This window comes from Xiphophorus maculatus, chromosome 11 (genome assembly GCF_002775205.1).
Source record: "Xiphophorus maculatus strain JP 163 A chromosome 11, X_maculatus-5.0-male, whole genome shotgun sequence".
NCBI lineage: Eukaryota > Metazoa > Chordata > Actinopteri > Cyprinodontiformes > Poeciliidae > Xiphophorus > Xiphophorus maculatus.
This window is the reverse complement of record NC_036453.1, coordinates 25,748,886-25,755,239: the sequence shown is the minus strand read 5'-3', so window position 1 is coordinate 25,755,239 and position 6,354 is coordinate 25,748,886. Positions and strand designations below refer to the sequence as shown.

The 6,354-nt window shown below is 38.8% G+C and overlaps 1 protein-coding gene across 1 annotated transcript in view; it reads left to right on the top strand.

Moving 5' to 3' along the window:
• The first annotated feature begins 753 nt into the window (after positions 1-753).
• Positions 754-6,354, top strand: part of srrm3 (serine/arginine repetitive matrix 3) — an 84,232-nt gene continuing 78,631 nt past the window's right edge. The window contains exon 1 of the mRNA XM_014469434.2: positions 754-936. The gene's annotated coding sequence lies outside the window, so the exon portion shown is untranslated. The remainder of the gene's footprint in view (positions 937-6,354) is intronic.

Sequence of the window (6,354 nt, the reverse complement as noted above, 5' to 3'; positions counted from 1 at the left end):
ACATGGAAAGACAGTACCTACAGCACACATTGAGTTTTACATTTATATCATGATTAAATGAAAAAGGGTTCAAGCTGTATAGAGCAGTGGTGCCCAAAGTCAGACCTCGAGGGCCAGCATCCTGCGTGTTTTAATTCTCTTCCTGGTTTATCACACCTGGATCCAATTATGGCGCATTAGAAGGCCTATGAAGAACATTGACATGGTGAAAAGGTTGTTACTACCACCAGAGAGAGAACTAAAACATGCAGGATGTAGCATTCTGTACATTAACCCTTGAGGACAGACTTTGGGCACCACTGGTATAGAGGCAGTGTTGGCTGGTTTTAGTCTCCAAGAAATAAATAACAGATGTTGACTGATTGTCATCATAATTTAGGTCCCAATGGAAATGCTGATTTTGTTTTTTTGTAGTTTTGATTAAGGATTTACTTATTAAGCATAACCAAAACAAAAACAAAATCTAAAAATCAAGTTCCTGTATGGCAGCCTGTTTCCACCACTCTGTTAAAAAAAATATATATATATCTCCTTATTATGAGATAGTATCTCAAAATATATATATATAATAAGATAATTTATTTTATTTTTTTAACAGAGTGGCGGAAACGGGCTTCCATATTCCTGTGTCATTAAAATAGGAATAATTTACTCGTTGTGCTCAATGTCACCTCTGTGCTGTAGGCGCTCCTCCGCTCTGACAGAGGGCGCTATGCACTGTGGCGAGGGCGGAGAAGCCCATAAAAGGGGTTTTGTTCCCGGAGCTGCTCGAAGCGCTGTCCACTTCAGCACCACAAGCCGAGCGGAGGGACCGAAGCTGCGGCTCACCATCAGCACCAGCTCACACCCGAGTCCCAGATACCCGAATATACTGAGAATACACACCGATATCCGGCAGAAACACCGACCGCAACAGGACAAAGGAGCAGGGACAAGGTAAGAGTTGTTAACAAGGCTCAAATAGGATTAAGTTGGAGCAGACTGACGGGCTTCTCTCCTTACCTCCTTGCTTCATAAATACGGGATAGCGGTGTAAGGGGTGTTTACGTTCTGGTTGCGGCCCCGTACATTTATCTCCCGTTTGAAGTGACGCGAGGAGGAACGGTGGCTGTCCGAGCTCTGCGGATGATGCTGAGGTTTTATAACTCCTATTTCCGTCTGTCGATACACAGTGGCCAGCTGGCGCTTGTACGTTGGTCTCACCTCGCTGCGGAACATTTAATATTTCCGGAGCCATTTTTGTTCATGTGGATTAAGGCGCGTGCTTTATTTCATTGAGCTGCCTCTCTGCTTGTTTGTGGAACATTTATTTATTTATTTATCTATCTATTTATTTATTTATTTAGCTTTTTCAGAGTAATTTATAATCATGGTTCGTGCTGTAAACGTCGGTTTTATTTTTCACTTCCTCCGGACTCCTAAAAAAGTATCTTAAAGCTACAACTCGTACCATGAAAAAAAAAAGCATTACAACGCCTTTAAAAAAATAAACAAACAACAACAATAAACACCACTAATGCTTTAGTTAAAAGAGATGCCATGTTTAGTATTATGTTGTTTGAGCGACGTATTGAACAGAAGTATAGTAAAATACCAAAAGGTAAATATTTTGTATCAAAATTTCTTAAAATATAAAACTTTACATAAAATTAGTTTAGTTTGGAATATAGGAATTAGACTTGACTTGCTATGTAGTGACTGCAGTCCCATTCATCTAGTGAAAGGTGTTCATTTGATTTTGGTTCACTGACTCTCGTTTACTCCACCTTCAAGTATATATATATATATATATATATATATATATATATGTAATGATTGATGTATTTGACTGTAGTCAGGAGGGAGTGTGTACATAATTACAACAAATTGTCAAAAACCATGTAATCATGTTAAATCTGTAGTTTACATCTTTTCTTTCATTTAATTAATGTAAATATTTGGCAAAAAAGGATGAAAGGACAGGAGCAACTCAATCTTGGGTAGATTGAAGCAGCATCTTTCTTTTGGCCCATAGTCTACATTCAGCTTAGTGCCTCTTTTTTTTTCTAACACAAACAAATTATAATTAATTGATAGCTTCAGGTTTTTTAAAACATTTTCCACATTTTTTCAGACTTTAATCTAATGTTTTTTTTATTTGTCTTCTCTAAAAAGGTTTTTATATCCACTGAATTATTTCTATAAATAAATAAGTGAGACGAAAAAATACTTTTGTAAATATTAGCAGCAGTAAGTATGGAGCACACTTACCCCTGACAGCATGATACTACCATCGCCATGTTTCCCTTTAGGAAAGCTATTTTGAAAGTGAAAGTATTTCAGTTTGCAGTGTGCAGTCTGCGTTACCTTGCAGAGAATAGAGTTCATTTAATAATTTGCTTGGAATTGCTTTTTCGTCTCTTTCAAGTGGCATAAAATACTAACGCAAAATGTTTTTAATCTGACAGAATTGCAAAAATCATGAGTGAGTCGTTCCTCTCATTGATAAGATGTCCACAGCCATCACCATCTACCGTAACTCTGAAGAAACGTGTGATATGAGCTACAACAACATTTAAATTCCATTTGGGATCAATAATGTATTTCTGAATTGAATTGAAATAATTCTGCACCTAAACACATACACACCTGAGGTAAAATAATGGAAAATAAAACAATTTTTGGTTTGATTCTTGTTAAATGCAGACAGTCAGTGCTTTTCTCTTGGGCTAATGTGCTCTCCACATTTATTTGCTGATCATTTATAAATAAAACTGATGATAACATTAGAAACTGGAAATGAAATTAGGATACGCAGTGCGAATCTCTCTGCAGCGTCTACATACCAGCTGATTGCAAGCCTCCGTTTATACGAGCAAATCAGTAATCAGCGCTTGGTTCACAACATGCTGCTGAGCGGAAAAAGAAAAAAGTCAGCAGGAGTGTGTGTTTTTTTTGTGTCTCTGTGTGTGTGAGAGAGAAAAGGAAGGACAGTGACAACCCTGACGTGATCCCTGTGGCTGCACAGCACTCCAAGCTCCACTGTGCCGGTCCGACCTGGCCGAGCCAAAGCGTGGAGCGTATCTTTAAATGCAGCCTTCCATTTTGTCACAGTGCTGCTATTGGAGAGATAGGACCAGGTGAGGAGAGAGGCTGATAGAGGGATTAGCTTGCATTAGGATGCTGCTGCTCATAGAGGTGTGAGAGAAATGCCATCTTCCGCTGCCTCCTGTCTCTCATCCTGCTTCTCGTCTTTGGGAGCATCTGCCTCCTGCCTGCCCCACGTTCAGATCAGCGGTGATACCCCCCACCTCTCTCCAGCATCTTAGCGACGCTCCTCGCCGTCCCTCCTTGCCTCTGTCGACGCACGCCTCCGTCGTCTCACACGCACGCGGCTCCTCCTCCTGTCCTAATTCTTCTTACTTCAGCTCTCCTGAAGGGCGAAGCCCCGAGGGGTGAGAGAGAGCACACGGGGGCACATCTGAGCAGGCGGCAGAGCGGAGGAAGGATGTTAAGATTACCACAAGTCTAAAAGCGCAACCGCCAGACGTTTTCTCACAGCGCAGGTCTGAGTTTATGTGCCTTTGCGGAAAAAGAATGTTGTGGTATTTGCAGCACATCAGGTCTGTGTTGGTTTGTTCGAAGAAGGCCGTTTCGTATAATGGAGTTTGATTTTAAAGCTGCAGGAAAGTCAGCCTCCAAAATTACTTTATGATTTGCAATAATTCAGACGTTGAGGCTCTTGTTCAAAGGATTAAGCAGAAAATCCGGTAGGTTTAAACCTGGATTTTTACTCAAATAATGAGGCTTACCCCCACTATGTGTTACATAGAGGTTTGAAATATTCAAAAGTGGTGAATGAGATTGGATGGATATTTTACATTAGCTTCCAAGAAATACATTCCATACGACTCTGATATTCCATTTACAGCAAAAGCATCCATAAACTATTCACATTTTGTAACAACACAATATATTTTGTTGGGATTTACTCCCACCTAACATGTTAGCAATATAGTTTATTGGGATTTTATCCAACAGAACAACACAGTAGACACATAAAACACCAGTTTTCAAGTATGCTTACAGATTCTCATGAGATGTCTGGACTTTGACTGGGCCATTTTAAAACGCTTTGATCTGGTTGAATGTTTTGGGTGATTGTCTTTCTGGAAAGTGAACCTCCATCCCAGTTTCCAGTTTTTTTTCACCATCCAACAGGTAGCATTATGTAGCATTATGCTGCCAATTAATTTGTTTTACAAGGGGGTGTTCAGGGTGATGCAAAGGAAAAATCTTACAAATTAAAAGGAAGAAAGAAATTAAAAATGTTTACCTTATTGATAGACAAGTGGGTCTTGGCAAACATTTACTTGTTACTAAATTAAATGATAAATTCAATATTTTTACTGACTGTCTTACCAGTTCAATATTGTTTTTATTGAACTGTTTTTATTTTTGCCTCATATATATATATAGCAATATACAGCTCTGGAAAAAAATTGAGAGACCACTGGATTGAAAACCTCATGGTTATTCTACCAAATATTGATTTATGAATTCTTCAAAATTCATAAATCAAAATTCAATACTGAGTTAAAACATTAGTATTGTTCTTTATAAATAAATATCAATTTGTTTAATTTACATTATTTGGGGTCTGAAAGCACTGCATCTTTTACGTGATTTTGACTATTTCTCATTTTCTGCAAATAAATACAAAATTTTTGCTTTGAATTTTGGAGACATGTTGTCAGTAGTTCATAGAATAAAAGAACAAAGTTTATTTTACTCAAACACATACCTTTAAAAAGTAAAATCAGAGGAACTGATCATTTTGCAGTGGTCTCTTGCAAAATTATTTGTAAGAGACCACTGCATTTGTGGTCTCTTATTATTTGTGCATTATTTATCCTATTATCCTATTTTATCCTATTTTTTATTATTATTTATTTACCTGCACCAGTAACACTGGTATATATGTATTTTTAATCACACTTTTAGTTTTTCAGTATTTTTTCTGTCTACTCTGGTAGCCAAGCAACAACATTTCGTTTCCAAATTCACTGTTGTGTTTTTGTGCGTTGACAATAAATTAAGTGCTAGTCTATGCCATTAACGCTGCATATTTTGAGATTTACAAGTGGTGAAGACTTAAACAAATAATCATCTGTGGCCAATTTACAGATTCCACCCTGATCTCCTTTCCTTAAACTTCGCTTTAATTACCTTTCAGCAGAGTGGATCAGAAATCCTCGGGGAGAATCCTAATGAATCAGTTCTTTCATAAATATTTGGTCTGAAGTATTTTTAATGTTTGTGCTGTGTTTTCTCATCTGCAACTTCAAAAGGAAACTTCTCAGTTAAAGCTGACCTCCTTTCATCTGAGCTTACCGCAGCGTTTTCTATAAGGAACTCCCCCCCTCTGCCCCCGCCGCCGTCTCTCTGCTGCTGTCACACCACTCCTGTTCTACGAATGATAAATCTCATCTACTTTTATCCTACACCCTCTGCATGGACACACATGATCACACACACCCTCTCCTACTTTCCTTTGAGGAGTTTGTATTTGATTCCTCAAACCCATCTCTCTCAGCGTTGCAGAAGAGCACATGCATCACCAAGCGCTGTTTGTTTTGTTTTTCTCTTGCATTCAGATTCAGTGTGGGAGTTTGTGTTGTTTTTGTTCCGTTCTGCTTCACCGTGAGGCAACTCTCTCTCTCTCTCTGCGTCCTCGGCGCCTGTTGGAGCCAGCTTCTGGAGCTGGAGAGCATGACTCATTTCTGATATTCCAAGTTCGAGTCTGTGAATCTCCTCAACGCTGGTGGAGATTGCCAACATTAGCCACTCTACAACTGTGTAGAGCTCGCTCTCTTAGTTCGGTGCTTCAGCATCTACACCCACCTCACATGTTAGCAGAGCAAATCTATACTCCCCAGCCTGCGATGGAAAAAAAGCCACTCTTTACCAGCCTCTCTTTTCTCTCTCTCCCCACTGCAGCTGTCTTTTTATACGCTAATGGTTTGTTCAAGCGCTTGACAGTTGGGTGATACAGATTATTTGCAGCGGTGACGGCATAAGAGGACCTGTACTTTAAATATGTTGATTTGTGTGAGTTTAGAAGGAACAGAAGTGAAACTAGAGACTCATTTGTAGTTTTTGTGAGCTACTTTACTTACAGATAGCAAATGAGTTTGTTAAAAAAACCCTAAAATATATGAACCTACTTTTATTAACATTTTGGACACCATCAGTTGTTGTCGAGCGCTGCTAATCCACCTCATTTACTTTGCTACTGCTTTATAAATCTAAGTATTTCCATATGATTAGAAAGTTGCACAGAGAGAGGTTGGAGTTGAGGATAAGATTTTTAGA